This window comes from Pteropus vampyrus, unplaced genomic scaffold (genome assembly GCF_000151845.1).
Source record: "Pteropus vampyrus isolate Shadow unplaced genomic scaffold, Pvam_2.0 Scaffold338, whole genome shotgun sequence".
Classification (NCBI taxonomy): Eukaryota; Metazoa; Chordata; class Mammalia; order Chiroptera; family Pteropodidae; genus Pteropus; species Pteropus vampyrus.
Window position 1 is genome coordinate 256,939 of NW_011889119.1, and position 14,279 is coordinate 271,217.

At 59.4% G+C, this 14,279-nt stretch overlaps 1 protein-coding gene across 1 annotated transcript in view; it reads right to left on the reverse strand.

The window, feature by feature from the left end:
* Positions 1 to 14,279, reverse strand: part of DLGAP2 (DLG associated protein 2) — a 246,057-nt gene that overhangs the window by 66,408 nt on the left and 165,370 nt on the right. Inside the window, exon 3 of the mRNA XM_011378432.2 lies at positions 4,099 to 4,164. The gene's annotated coding sequence lies outside the window, so the exon portion shown is untranslated. The remainder of the gene's footprint in view (positions 1 to 4,098; positions 4,165 to 14,279) is intronic.

Here is a 14,279-nt window from a genome sequence, read left to right on the forward strand (position 1 = left end):
AGGTCTCCGGCTGTGCGACATCGTGCACATTTGCGTGTGAGTCACGTACCGTTGAAGAGGCAAACACAGAAAATCTTCAGAACTAAAAACAGTCCCGGAGGCCCATGTTTTCAGTTATTGCAGTTTGCAAATGAACTTGGCAGTCACGGAGCTCCCTGCAGAACGACTCTGCGGGAAGCACAAGTCTGCCAGGAGCCCGGGCCCGCTGCCCCGGGCGCCACAGTCACGCCCCCGCGGCCGCTGACGCCAGTCTCCTACGCCCGGATCCGTGAGTGTCATCTGCTGACAGCACATGGGCGTGATGATCACAGTAATCACAATGTCACGGGAGGCTGACATCTGTCACTCACTGGGATGAATGTGCCAAGGTCTCGTGTGATCAGGTTTAATTGTCTCCTACCCGCCCGCTTTCTCTCGATGAACAGGGGTCAAAGGCTGTGGGGAGTAGGCAGACCGTCTGGTCCCCCAGCAGGCACAGGGGCACCTGCAGAGCCCGCTGGGCATCCACTGTGCACCCTGCCTCTCGTCCCCCGATACTGCAAGAAGCCGTGACCCCCCATCCTGCCACCCGGCCTCTGCAAAGCACGACCTGCCAGTGGCTCCCAAAGTTCCTCACGATGCTCCACAATGCAAGATGTGTTTTACATTGAAACCTAAGACACACACATGTGCACACACCATATGCCACATATCCACACACATGCGCACACACGTCCATACAAACATGTGCACACACACATCCACACCACACATCCACGCATCCATGTGCACACAAACAGACACCACACACATGCACACGCCACATCCATGCACATGTGCACACACCGCACCCACACACACACAATCCATGCACACGTGCACACACAACACAGGCACACAGCACATACCACACACACATCACACACCTTGCGTATCCACTTACACATGCAGACACCACACACACGCCACATATGCACACACAAACACCACCACATACACACACATGCCCCATATGTACATTCGTATACACACTACATACAGCACACACCACACACCTCCACATATCCATGCATACATATGCATACATACCACACGCAACCACACACCCCCACGTGACACATATACATGCACATGCACACCCATTTCCCCCCACGCAAACCACACTACACACCACACCCACCACACACATGCACGCACAACACACATAAATCCACACACATGCACACACACCACACATGAATCCACACACATGCACACACACCACATATAAATCCACATACATGCACGCACACCACATGAACCCACACACATGCACACACACCACACATAAATCCACACACATGCACGCACACCACACATGAATCCACACACATGCACACACACCACACATGAATCCACACACATGCACGCACATACCACACCCACCACACATGCACGCACACCACATATAAATCCACACACATGCACGCACACCACACATGAATCCACACACATGCACACACACCACACCCCCATACACCTCCCCTACACACGTCTCCCTGAGCAGCACTCACTCTCACGTGTGATGTACTTAGATACTTTTGAATCTGTACATTTCATACACTCCGATACTTCTTTTCATTTAAAAACGTGGTGGTGGTGACTGAGTAATTCAAATTCATGGCCCCGTGAGTTGTAACCCACAGTTTAAAAATCAGTGTCATGTAAATATAAACTATCAGACAATGAAACGAAATGAAATTGCTCCCGGAATTAGGGGACGGCCGATTAAATGGAGCGCACCTCCCACCAGCAAACACGTCTGTCACCGCTCCCTCCCGCACCCATTCCCACCCAGCGCCACGCCGCCTCGTGCAAAACCCGTCATTGACTCATTTTAGAAGCCGCCGGCTTCAGCAAAAGTGTCATTTCAAGAAGAACAGCTTTGAAAGGCGGAATGGAGACTTCCTGTGTTGACTTCAAGTCTGCACGTGTGCACACTGTGTGGACACGCACCCCTCAGGAAACGTCTTGCTTCCCTACAGCAGAGACCCCGGCGCTCCCCCGGCTCCGGGCAGACACGGCGAGACGCCCCCACGAACCAGGAAGGGGGGCCCGCCAGAACCATGGGAAACAAGCCTGTTCTCGCGCCGCCCAGCCTATGGCACGCTGTCACTGCGGCCTGGGGACCAGGTCAAGGGCACGCGGCACGGGGCTGAGCACGAAGTGAGGAGAGTTTACTGGGTGGGGACGGGACGGGGTGCGCCCATTCACCTGATGGCAATCAGGCTCCGTGACCGTGCAAGTCGAGAACTGATATTTAGGAGAAAAGCTGGGGTGTGCATTCCAGAAATTACACGCAATACCCAAATTCCTAATTTCCACAAAAATTAAATATGAGTAACTGAAAAAACTAATTTTAATTTGTAGAAAAAGTTTTCACATGACTTTATCAAAATAAAATACATCTTTTGGACCGTTCCTCCATTAACTGGCACGTCACCCTCCCTGGAGGCCACGCCTCCTCCTTTCCTGCAGCAAGTGGTGACGGCTCTGGATGTCACGCGGGAAAGGTGGCCTCCGTGACGGGGCCTGAACCCGCATGGGTGGCGGGGGTGCCGAGGTGAAGGAGGGCCCCAGAGGGAGCATCAGAGAATGAGAGTGGGGAGTGGGGTAGGGCTCAGAGAGCCGCGAGTGAAGACACTGGTACTGTCTAGACAGAAATGGCATGGAGCTGCTTCCACTGTTTCTGGAAACTTCTAGAAACTACCTCAAGGAACTAAGGAAAACTATCGAGTTACACGTCGACATGATGGCCAGGAGTGTTTATCAAAGGACACACAAAATATAAATTTCTAAAATGGAACTCTTTTAAAATAAGATACGTATCACAATCACTACGAGACATGCGTGCAGTTAAATGGTGTGTAGACTTAAAACAATGCCACCTAATGTTCTACTACATAAAAGTACTTCTACGATAATGTTCCTGCCCCACACAAGGCTCTAAATATTGGTAGGTATTATTTTACTATTCTACTATTTTTGAAATTACACAATGCATCCATTTTTCTCAGTGTTGTATCTTATATAATATATGCCTAATATTCTTTGATCATTTAATCTGCCTTTTAAAAATATTTCAACTTGCAATTGATTGACCAGTGCGAACCTGGGTGGGTGTCGACAGTCCTCATAAACGTGTGTAACCCTCCGGCCCTGTGCAGTGGTTCAAGCATCACATTCAGGAGGATGAAGAAAGCCCTTTCTCCTGTGAGCCAGCTCCCAGAACGCTGCAGGCAGAGCCACTCCATTCCAGCGTCTGGAGGTCTTCCCCAGACCTCTCCTTGAAAAAGTGGGGTTTCCTCCTCCACTGTGGCATTTTGAATATGCTACATCGCACAGCAAAGGGAACCATCAACAAAATGGACAGACAACCTACTGAATGGGGAAAGATATTTACCTATGAGACACCTGATAAGGGATTAATATCGATATTTTGTAAAGAACTCATATAATTTAACACCAAAACCACAAACAAACCAATTAAAAAATGGGCAGAGGACCTGAAGACATTTCTCCGAAGAGGACATACAGAAGGCCAACAGACACATGAAAAGATGCTTGAGGTCACTAATCATTAGAGAAAGGCAAGTTAAAACCACACTGCGGTATCGCCTCACACCTGTCAGAACGGCCATCATCAGTAAATCAGTGAGCCTGGGCGCGGACGTGCAGAAAAGGGACGCTCCAGCGCTGCCGGTGGGACTGTAAACTGGTGCAGCCATTATGGAAACCAGTATGGAGCTCCCCCAAATTTAAAAATAGACCCCGCCTATGACCCAGCAACTCCACTTGCAGGTACGTACCCCAAGAAAACCAGAGCTACGCACCCCTGTGTTTGCCCCAGCACTATTTACCGTAGCTGAACTAGAACGTACTTCCCGCACGTTTATAAACTACCACTTTTTAAACGTTTCGCTTTTTACTTAGGTCTCGTCAGGAGACTCTGAAGTCAAGCACACGCTTAGAACACTTGTGGAAAGGTTTCCAGTCCTGGGTGTGCAGACAGCCCAGGCCGAGCAGGTCGGGTGACAGCTGCCTGTGCGATGGCCAGGCCGGGCATCACTGGAACCCTACCTAGATCCTCGTCCGCCGGCCCTGGGAAGCCGATGCCGGGCTGGACCAGGTCCCCGCCGTCCTCCTCTGCAAAGAGAGACACAGAGTCACTGTCAGTGTCAGGCCGGTCTTCACCACCCGCTCCCCTCGCGGACGTTCAGAGAGCCGCTCAGAGCTGCGCGTTGTGGGGAGACCCCAGGGACAGAGCAGTGACCGCCCAGGCAGGTGTCCACTCAGGCGCTGCGGCCGGGTGGTCGTCCCCTCCGCCTGGCGGTTACCAGACCCCCGGGCGTCAGAACTAAAGCTGCACTGTTACCTGCCCCGCCACTCCCCCTGGGGTGGGTACCTGGGAGCACCCCACCGCGCTCTCCCCCCCACGACGCCCCTGCTGCCCGGAAAGCTGCACGTCGGAGGCCTCGGTCGCCACGCTCAACATGCCAGGTCACCTCCGTCCTGCTCGTTCTTGGGGCCTGGGCCAGCGGCGCGCTGCCCCGCTGACCACCGCCTCCCGCGGATGCCCAGACCCCGCGAGGGCCGCCGACACTGCTCGCGACAGCACGTGCGGGGACAGGCGGCTGGCTGTCACGTGCGCACACACGTCCCCACTTTGACAGTTACACAAACACAACCCCAAGCCTACGTTCGCGCCCGGACTGCGCAGGCGGAGACGCGGCTTCCGATACTCGCAGGAGGGTTTGGGGGGAAATCCCACGCTTACGCCCTGCTGGTAACGTGGAACACAGCGAGCCACGTCAGGCTCCAGAGGGCCACTTCAGCCCAGCTCCAAAGCCACCCACCTGCACCGCCACCAGCGTCGCTCAGCAGGCGTGCGCCCGTTTCCAGTCAACCCACGGGGGACCAGAGCGGGCGGTGGAAGCCCGCGGCCCCCTCACCCGAGCTCGCGTGGGGTCCCTGCGTGCGCGCCCCCGGTCCCACATTCGGAAGGGCGCGCAGACGCCAGACGACCCACGCACGCACGCTGCGCAAAGCTCGCCACCAGGCGGTGGCCTCAGGCCACTTAACGCGTCACAGCCGCGCCCCGCGCCCCCGCGCGGTCCTGTCGTGCGCCCCGGGTCGATGGGCGCGCCCAGTGCGGGGCGCACCCGCTTACAGACGCCGCGCGCGCGGGGCGGGACTGCGGTCAGCGCCAGCACCTGGAACCCGCCTGCGGGCGGGGCCGGCGTGGACTCCGCACACCGCGCGGTCCTCGCTGTCGCACCTCGCTCGCCCCCGGGTGTCAACACACGCACGCACACGCACACACACACATCCACGCGCACACGCACGCACACATCCACGCGCACGCACACATCCACGCGCACGCACACGCACACACGGAAAGGACACGTTTCTGCCGCCAGCGAGCGCACGGCTCACAGAAACGCCAGCGCGGGGAGGGGACGGCGACGGCGGCTCGCGGGAGAGCTCAGGGCTGCGACGTCACCGGCGCCGCAAGCACCGCCCCTCACGTCCAGGACCCGCTGCGCGGACCCCGCGCGTCGGCACAGGGGTCAGATCTGGGTTTCAGGGCAGAATGACCCCTGCCCGTGGCCTCCGCTGGGGCCCCTGTCCCTTCCGCAGGTAGGAGACCCAGGGTCAGGCATCGCGCTGCAGCCTCTGCGGGGACCCTGTCCCGCGGAGACGCCCCGCTGGGCCTGCTGCTGCTGGGAGCTGCCACCGCCTGTCCCCTGGCTGTCTTCCCCACTGAAACCATGTTTCCACCACACACAGCCTCACAGTCTGGACCCTGCCCCCCAACCCTGCTGGCAACGGGACAGGCCACAGGAAGCGTCCCCCTGACGTCTTCATGCGCCTTCTGAGGACCTCAGACGAGGTCACCTTCTCAGGGCCCCCAACCTGCCGCGAGGTCTAAGGACATGCATGCACCTCCCCGCCCCAGCTCCTCTGAGGCAGCAGCCATCTCTCCACCGCCCCGTGAAGGCCAGCAGGCTCACCTGGGCACGCTGGTGGGTGCGGACACAGCTGTGTCTGGACCTGCTGTCAGCCACCACGACTGCATCCAGGAGGAGGGGCTGGCCCTGCGCTCACCACTGCCGAGGCACTCAGGGCTGCCAAGGAAGGCGCCTTCATGGGACCTCATGCCCCACGTGGGGACACAGTGAGGCCAAGTGACATGTGCAGCACCTGGGCGCACACCGCAGGTGCCATGCCCCCACGCTCACTGATGGCCAGCACCTGCAGCTACAGCAGAACCGGCCGGGGGCCCCACGGACGCGGGCACCTCCCCTGAGGTCACCCGGGGACAGCCGCTGACCCTAAAGCCCAGACCCGTCCCTCACACCCATCTGGAGGCATCAGCAAGGAATGACTGTTCGTTTCTTGAAGGTCTGATCCATGGCTTCCTCCCGAAGGCTCAGCAAGGACGGTCGCCTCACACCAGCCCACATGCCAGGGGCAGCTGCCTCCCGACCACGCTGAGCCGGCGGCGGGAACGGAACCGCTAAGCCTCCGGAGTCGCGGGCAGAGGAGAGCAAAGCGTGTACGCCGGAGGGGGGCTGCTCGCGACACAGCGCCTTCCTGCTGAGAGGCGCACCCTGCCACCCTGCCACCGCAGAGACGCCCGGGGACGTGCCGTCAGCCCCTCCCCAGCCTCTGCCGCCGCACGTCCCGCGCACGGCGCTTCTCCTCGTGCACCCAGCGGGAGGCTGACGCCCTTCGTCCTGGACAGAGTGGGCCGAGGCCCACGCGGTAGGGAACTGTGATGTCCACACCGCGCTTTTTAGTAGCTCAATCCTGTTTTTCAAAGGAAACCTGCAGGGAACTGCAAACTGTACAGACGGGTGCTCGGCCCAGCTCTGGGGAACCGAGATGGAGAGCGAGTGAGGTGGGCCCCGTCCACTCTGTCTCTGGGTCCCAGGAGCCTCCGAGCAGGGCCGAGAGCGGCCAGGACTGGCTGCGGGAGAGCCGGGCGCCGACCGGAAGCTCACTTCCCTCTGCTTCCTGAGGACACGCGCTTCCTTTCACTGACAGGACACGTTTGCATCCGAAAGTTTTGCTGTTAAATCAAAGTTTCAGAATCCGACGGCCATCACCAAGGAGCACTCGTCACCGTGGCCAGCCATGCCCTAGGCCTCCCCTGGGGCCCGTCCCACAGTGGTCTGCTCCACTCCTGTCCACTTAAGCCCAGGGCATCCATTCCAGCCCTCGAAAGCATCTCCATCGCCTCTCCCCCAGGTCCTGCGCCACCTGACTCACGGTGCACCTGTACCCGAGACCACACGCACCTGTGGCTCTGCTCGGATCCGGCCGACTTCCCTCGCCGCTGGGTCTGAGCCGCAGCCCCTCGAACTGCCATCGTCTCCCGTCTGGGTGAGAAGGCAGCGGGGGGTCAGGTCCGTTACCAGTTTACCTGTGAAAACGTGTCCCCACTGTGTGACTGTGGCCAGGGCACAGGTGGAGGAGGTCACGGAGTCACTGGTGCCATCTGTGCGGGTAGAATGACCGTCCAAGGGGCTGGGCCACGCTGCGGCACGACAGATGGCGGCTACTTCTGGGACACACACGAGGGACGCCCAGTGGGTTCCGTGTCTGAGAGAGCGATGTGGCATCTGGCGACCGGACCGTTTGCCCAGCTCCAGGTTCTTCTCATTCCTCCCAAGTTCACGCTGAGGAAAGCGAGCGCGCGTCACCGCAGAGCCGTTGCCCTGACGGCGGCTGTGAAGGCTGCCGGAATCAAGCCTCCGTCTCTGCTCTGTCGGGCGGGACAACGGCTCCGAGTAGTTTTAACGCCGGCTTCCGTCTCCGTCTCATTCACAGCTGTGCCGCCAGCCGGCACTGCGCCGCTGCTGTGACGCTCACCGAGGGCTTTTCTTTGAAAGCCACAGAAATGCTCATAATTTTATTTTGGACCAAGGATCGAGTCTCAGCAGAAGCTGGCCCTAAAGTCTGCAGAATTTTCCCTAACACTTAAATGTCACTTAAATCAGGCGAAGAGAAAAACTCAGTCACCGTGAGGCCACCACTGCTCACGGCAGCGGCATCAACACTCGGGGCACACGAGACACCCCACCTCCCGTTCTGAGCACTGAGGGCCTGCAACCCGCCACCATCGTGGGTTCAGACAGACAGTGAAATCATCTTCGACTACTTCGGCTGTGGCTGAGAACCACGACACGCAGCTCAGGGTGTCTCCGGGCTCCGAAAAAGGGCCAAACGTGCCGAAGGAAAAAGCGGGTGGCTTCTCCTTCAAACGCCTGAAAGCTTCAAGGAGACCCTGTATCTCTCCACTGGAAAACGTGGACAGTGATCATTTCGAAAGCAACGATCTAGGTTTTGAACCTGAATTCCAGACACGCATCCTGTTGAATTCGCTCTGCCACCGTCTGTGTTTAATGAGGTTTCGCACCAAGGTTTCCTTGAAGACGTGTGCACGGGGTTTAAACTGGAAATGCTATTTTAAAGGCAGAGTAAAGGGCACTTTACAAAGCGAAGACCTCACCCTGCCCATTGCCCGTGCCCGTGACGCACGGAAGCCCGGGGCAGAGGGCGGCGTGGAGGCCGGTGGCGGTGGCTCTCGCGGGCTGCGCTGGGAGTCGCGGTGGATGGAGCGCGGAGGGCGCTCTAGCTGCACGTGAACTTCGGACAGACCAAGGCGACGTTCTCTGCGCCCTGCACAGAGCCCGCTGTCACCCAAGTCCAGGTCCGGAGAGGCAGGGCCAGACGACTTCACAGCTCCGGGTGAGTCACTGTGTTGCCAACGTGGGAACCACCCCTCAGTGGAAGGGAATGAGCATGAACTAAAGCCCCTCGGTCCGCCCCCACCTCCGCCAACGAAGCACAAGAGGCCTGACCCTTGACCCCACCCAGGGAGCCAGCTGCGGCCGGCCCTCCGGGGGGACACCAGCCTCTCCTGTCCCTCCTGCCCCACCTGCTTCCTGGAGAGGCGTCTGCCAGGTGCTTTAGCGTTCGGCATGCGCACACACCCACGGATGAACTTCGACGCCTTCTCAAGTCATCTGACACACCGTTCCAACCTCCAGCACCTGCGAGATGCGTGGCCGCTGGCTGCCCTCTGCCCCCGCGGGACGACGCCCACGCAGGGCGGGGCGGGGCGCGGGCCCCAGCGAGTATTGCGCCTTCGCCCCGACGTTGCGGGAGTGGCTCCAGGGTAAGCAGCACACTCCGTTTTTCCCCTTTCAACAATCTGGCGAGCCTTGACTTTCCAATGCCCAGTCGGAGCGGAACGGTCAGACAGACTGCGGTGCCGCGGGAGCGCAGCATGCCGGGGGCTCCGACCGCTCTGGAATTCCCAGCGCCAACGAGAAAAGCCACGCCGAGCGCGGTACTGCGCGATGCCGGCTTCGCTGGGAGACGGAGGCCGCCGAGGTGCTCACGGCCACCACCAGCACCTGCAGGCGGCAGTTCGTTTCGCTTCCTTAGACTTCGTGTGCTTTCCGGACAGTCTTCGACCAGCCTGCGTGTGTCCGTACAGAAGAAATTTGGAAACGCTTGGTGTACGTCTTAAGCGTCCAAGCCCACTCTCATTTTCTCCGTCCTCTTGAGAATATTCTTTTCTTGGCCTCAAAACTCAGGGTTCGGAAGGAAGACGTCCCCTACCACAGTGCAAATGGGGCCCAGCAGGCCTGGCTGAGCGCCTGCCCTGCCCCCAACCCCGGCCCCGCCCGGCTGGTCCCAGGCTGATCGGACGGCGGAAGGTCAGCGTGCACACGGATGGGAGGTGAGTGTGCAAGGAGGGACCGCCAGCGTCCACTGCTGGGCCCTGGCGTGTCTGCAGTCCCGGAGGCCCCTCCAGGAGCGGCCTGACTGACCTCACGGACTCGTCTCGAGCTATTAAAATTCCTTCATAAACGGTATTTAAAGGACAATGCAGTCACTTCTGTTCCCTGAACCCAGCACCTCCTGGAGGCGGAAGCAGAAGAGACTGTGACAGCAGAGGCCCCAGCTCCGCGCCCCTGGCCCCCAGCTGTGCGCTGGGATGCCACCTGCTGACATTCGGCACCTGGGACCCCACAAACGGCTCAATTCAGCAAACGCTTGCTGACAGATGCTACATTCTGGGCTTGTGGACGCCAGGGGCATGGTCTGGCGGGAAAGCGACATGACAAAGGTGACGAGCATGCATGCGGGGCAGCTGAGCGTGGGTGTGGCCCGGCGGGCCTCCCGTGGGCCTGCGCCATGGTCAGTGGCTTCAGAGAGCAAGCGAGTTAAAAAGTACAATTTTAACTGCAGTAACCATTTAAAACGTATTCAGTCGTTACACAGACTTGAATAAACCCAATTATATCTAAAATTTATTATATGAAATATTTCATAGCCAAAGTATTACGTGTATTCTTCTTTTCTAAGAGAAAGCAACTTCAAAAATGTGGTTTGTGGCTGGTTGTTTCTGACCCTGAATCACTGTAAATACCCACTTTGTCCCACTTAGCCGACCTCATCCCCCATGGGTGAGACTCAGAACAGACGGCAGGTGCTTACCCCAGCGCACATTCAGTAAGTTCTAACTGCTATTATTTCTATGAAGTCTTGAAAAAGTAATGCAATGAATTTCAACAAATGCTAAACTGCATTTCGAATATAAAAACTGATAACGCGTGAAAACAGAGGGCAGAAACGGCAAGTACCCTGTGAGCTGACACCAGACGCCACCGTCTGTCCTGTGCAGGGACCTGTGCACCGAACGGCTCCTCCCGCTTCTTTGACGAGTCCAACGGTGACTCGAGAAGCGCTTGCTCCAAACCTAACACTGTCTTTAAACCTGCATGTTCGCGAGCACACGAGGAGTGCCATCGCCGCGCGGCTTCCTGCACAGTGTCACGTGAGCATGATGCCGGTGGCAGAGAGCACACAGAGCATGGACATCACTTCCTGCCCGGCCCTGAAGACGCCACCAGCTTCCTCTGAGGGAGACACGTGGTCCCCGTGTCGGTGCCCAGGCTGGGCGAGGAGGCGAGGGGCTCAGGGGCCAGGCCTCCCAGCCGGTCATTCTCAACAGTGGTGGTGACTCGGCCAGCTGACCGCGGCCAGACCCTTGGGAGGGCTGAGTTTGAGCCCAGGGGATGCTGGACGCACAGGCTGCCCTGGCACGAGTCAGCCTTTCTGGGCCAGCCAGGGAGCTGGGCAGTTCTGTGTTAATGTCCAAGTTTACTGGCTTAGAAAACAGCATCTAATAAAACGTCATCCAACTTTGACTTTTCGTCCTAAGATTTTTCTGGGAAAAGTTTCTGCTGGAAGGGAACTGTGACATCTCAGCCGGGTCTGGGGACCATTGCGCCAGCCACTGGCCCACTGTTCCGTGCTCCGACGTCACTGCACGCTGGCCCCGCAGGGAGCTCGTGGGATGCTACCCCGGAGACCCCCGAAACACACTGGTTTTTGTTGTTCTTATTTCGTTAACACGAACTCTCTCAATTTGGCAAATCATTCCTAAGTGTCACGGGCCAGCCAGGGACCGGCTGTCCCGCGTGCTGGCTGAAATTCGTACTTTCTCTCTTGGCTTACGTTGTTTTACAGCAAAATGTGATGAGCCCGCCCTCGCCCTGCCCTCTGCACACAGCTGCCCTTCACAGTGCTAATGCCGGACACTGCAGAAGAAAGGCCGTGGACCGGAATGCCCCTGTCCTCCGAGCGACCCCAGAAGGGGTGCGTCTGAACCGCGCGTGGCTCGGAGGGGCGGGACGCTCGCCCAGCCACGGGCCTCCTGCTTCGTCAGCAGCGAGGCGGGAGGACAGCGAGGGCAGCGCAGTGTCACCGGATGTGCCGAGTCGAACATCGGCACAACCACGGCCTCTCCACCCCTTTGTGGAGATGGCCATCGTACCTGCAGGACAGGTGCTGTGAGGACCAAATGGGACAGAGGCTGGGCTTTTATTCAACAAACGAGAAAGAAGTCACACCAGCTCGGCCCGACTCGGGGTGCAGCTCTGCTTCCTGACGGGGAGGCGCTGCAGCGGCCAACCCTCCTCCAGATGCCGGTCCCCGCAGGGCCTGTCCGCCGCCGTGCTGAGCTCCATGCAGCTCCGCACCAGACCCGGACAGCCAGCCTGGGCCTGGGGGCTTCTGATGAGCGCATGGAGCCACCATGAACCCCACGACCGTCTGCACCTCAGGACTGGCCACGCCTTCTCACGCGCAGCAGGGGAGACAGGAACCAGTGGCTTCCCAAAACGAGACGGAGAACACCGTCGACCACCTGCGAGGGACACGCGCCTCTCCCCCTCTGCAGTGAGTCGGGTACGGCGTGAAGGAAGCCTGTCCCCCCGGCCCTGCAAGAGCCGCCCAGCTGTCAGGCACCGTCCCCACCACGCCAGCGGCTCGACACGCCGCGGTGTCTCATCCCCTGGGCTGTAAACACTGCCGGCTCCTCAGGGTGACGCTTCTGACGCAAAAACACACGAGCGCGTCTGTCCTGGAAACACCGGGGCGGGCGCTCGGAGCAGGTGCTGGCTGTCGCTCACCAGCCTCCCGCTGCATGTGCCCCTCGCGGCTCCCGCGTGCGCTCCCGGTGGCTGAGCTAGGCTGCGGGAAGTCCCTTCAGTTTTTGAAACAGAGCATCATTGCAGACTCAACCGACTCTGGCGCTCAGTCGCCCGGGTCACTGGAGAGTAGTTCCGTGCGCTGTGGTCACCGCTGCGGACGCCGGGCTTCCTGGTGCTGCCGGCGCCGTGAGGGACCAGAGGAGGCTGCTGAACGCAACAGTCCTGGGCCCTTTGCGGGGTGCTCTCAAGTCGGCGTTTTCCTGGAGGTCGTGTTGCACGCATCGTAGGAGGCGGGCCCCGCGTTCCGACCCTGGGTCCCTCCGTCGTTTCACCGCGTGTCGCGAGCCGCCCCTCCTCCAGCCGCGCCCGCCTACGACTGGCCCTCGTGAAGGAGCGAGGCTGCACAGCACCCCGCCGTACGGGCCTTCCTGCGTCAGCGAACGAGACGAGGCCCATGCCAACCGTCACCGCGTTCGGCAGGAGACGGCGCGATGGGGGGGAGGGCGGGCTTGGCGGGCATGCCCTCGGGGACAGTGGCTGGGGGCCTCGGGCAGGGCCGGGCTTCCAGAGCAGAGCCGGGGCTCCGCGTGTGGCCTCCGTGTTCTGTGAACCCTTACGGAAACCGTGTGGAAACCAGGGTGACTAAATAAGCTGTCTACACACGCTTTTTATACGAGTCGAGTGGGTCCCATGACTGCACAAATCCCCAGAGCCTGGAAACGGGTCACAAGAAGTCCCCTGGTATGTCCGGCCGAAAGAGAAGTAAACAACGAGGGCGAACCGGCTCTTTGCGGGAACGAGACGAGGAAGTGGACAGACGGCCCAGGTTGGGCGACAGGGCTCTAACCAGCAGCACCCGAGGCCACAGGGGCTCGGAAAAAGGTGGTTTCTGAAGGTCACGTTGACCACTTACACACAAAGAATGAAAAAACAAAAACCCAAACCAGAACGCACCCCCCTCCTCTGGAACCGGCCGCAGACAGACGGGCGCTGTGCACGGTGCTGAGCCTGCGAAGGGGACGCGCAGCCTGACGCCCTGCCCCACCCAGGTCTCTGCTGGTCTGGCTCATCATGTCACCGGCATCGTTTTCCCTTTCCCAGCATTCAAATAATTCTGGGCCCCATAACCTCATTTCTTACTGGCCCTGAGTCTGTTAGAAAATAAGTTAGAAAATGTATCAGAGAAGGAATAAGCCACTTAGGAGGCATCTTCTGGCAGCGAGGCGGGAGGAGGCCGGGCACCCTGGCCGGAGCCAGGGGACTCTGAGACATCAGATATCGGAGCCGACAGATGCTCCGAAGGTGACTGACGGGCCACGGCGCTCCGGCCAGGACTCCAGCGAGAGCCGGCGTCCTCACCATCGGGGCTGAGCGGAGACTTCACGTGGGTCGGGCCTGCAGGGTGGGAAAGCGTCAGGGATTCTGGAGATGGGGAGGGAGGGTCTTCAGAGGCCAGAACAGGGGCGGGGAGAGGACACGGCGGGAGCGCGTGGGGTGCAGCTGGCTCCCGCCCGGCGGGCGGCCTCACGCGGCGTCCACCGTGAACACCGCTCCTGGAAGGTCCTTTCTGCTGCCTGCCTCAGCGTTTGGCTGCGGTTCACACTTTCCAGCCCATCCACAGACCTGAGCTGGGCAGACACAGTGGGGTCTCAGATCTCGGCCCCTTTGTTCCTGCGGCCCGGACGGTCTGGGAACACTCCAGTGTGTCGCACCCCACACCCTGCCCCACGCTGTCGCGTACCG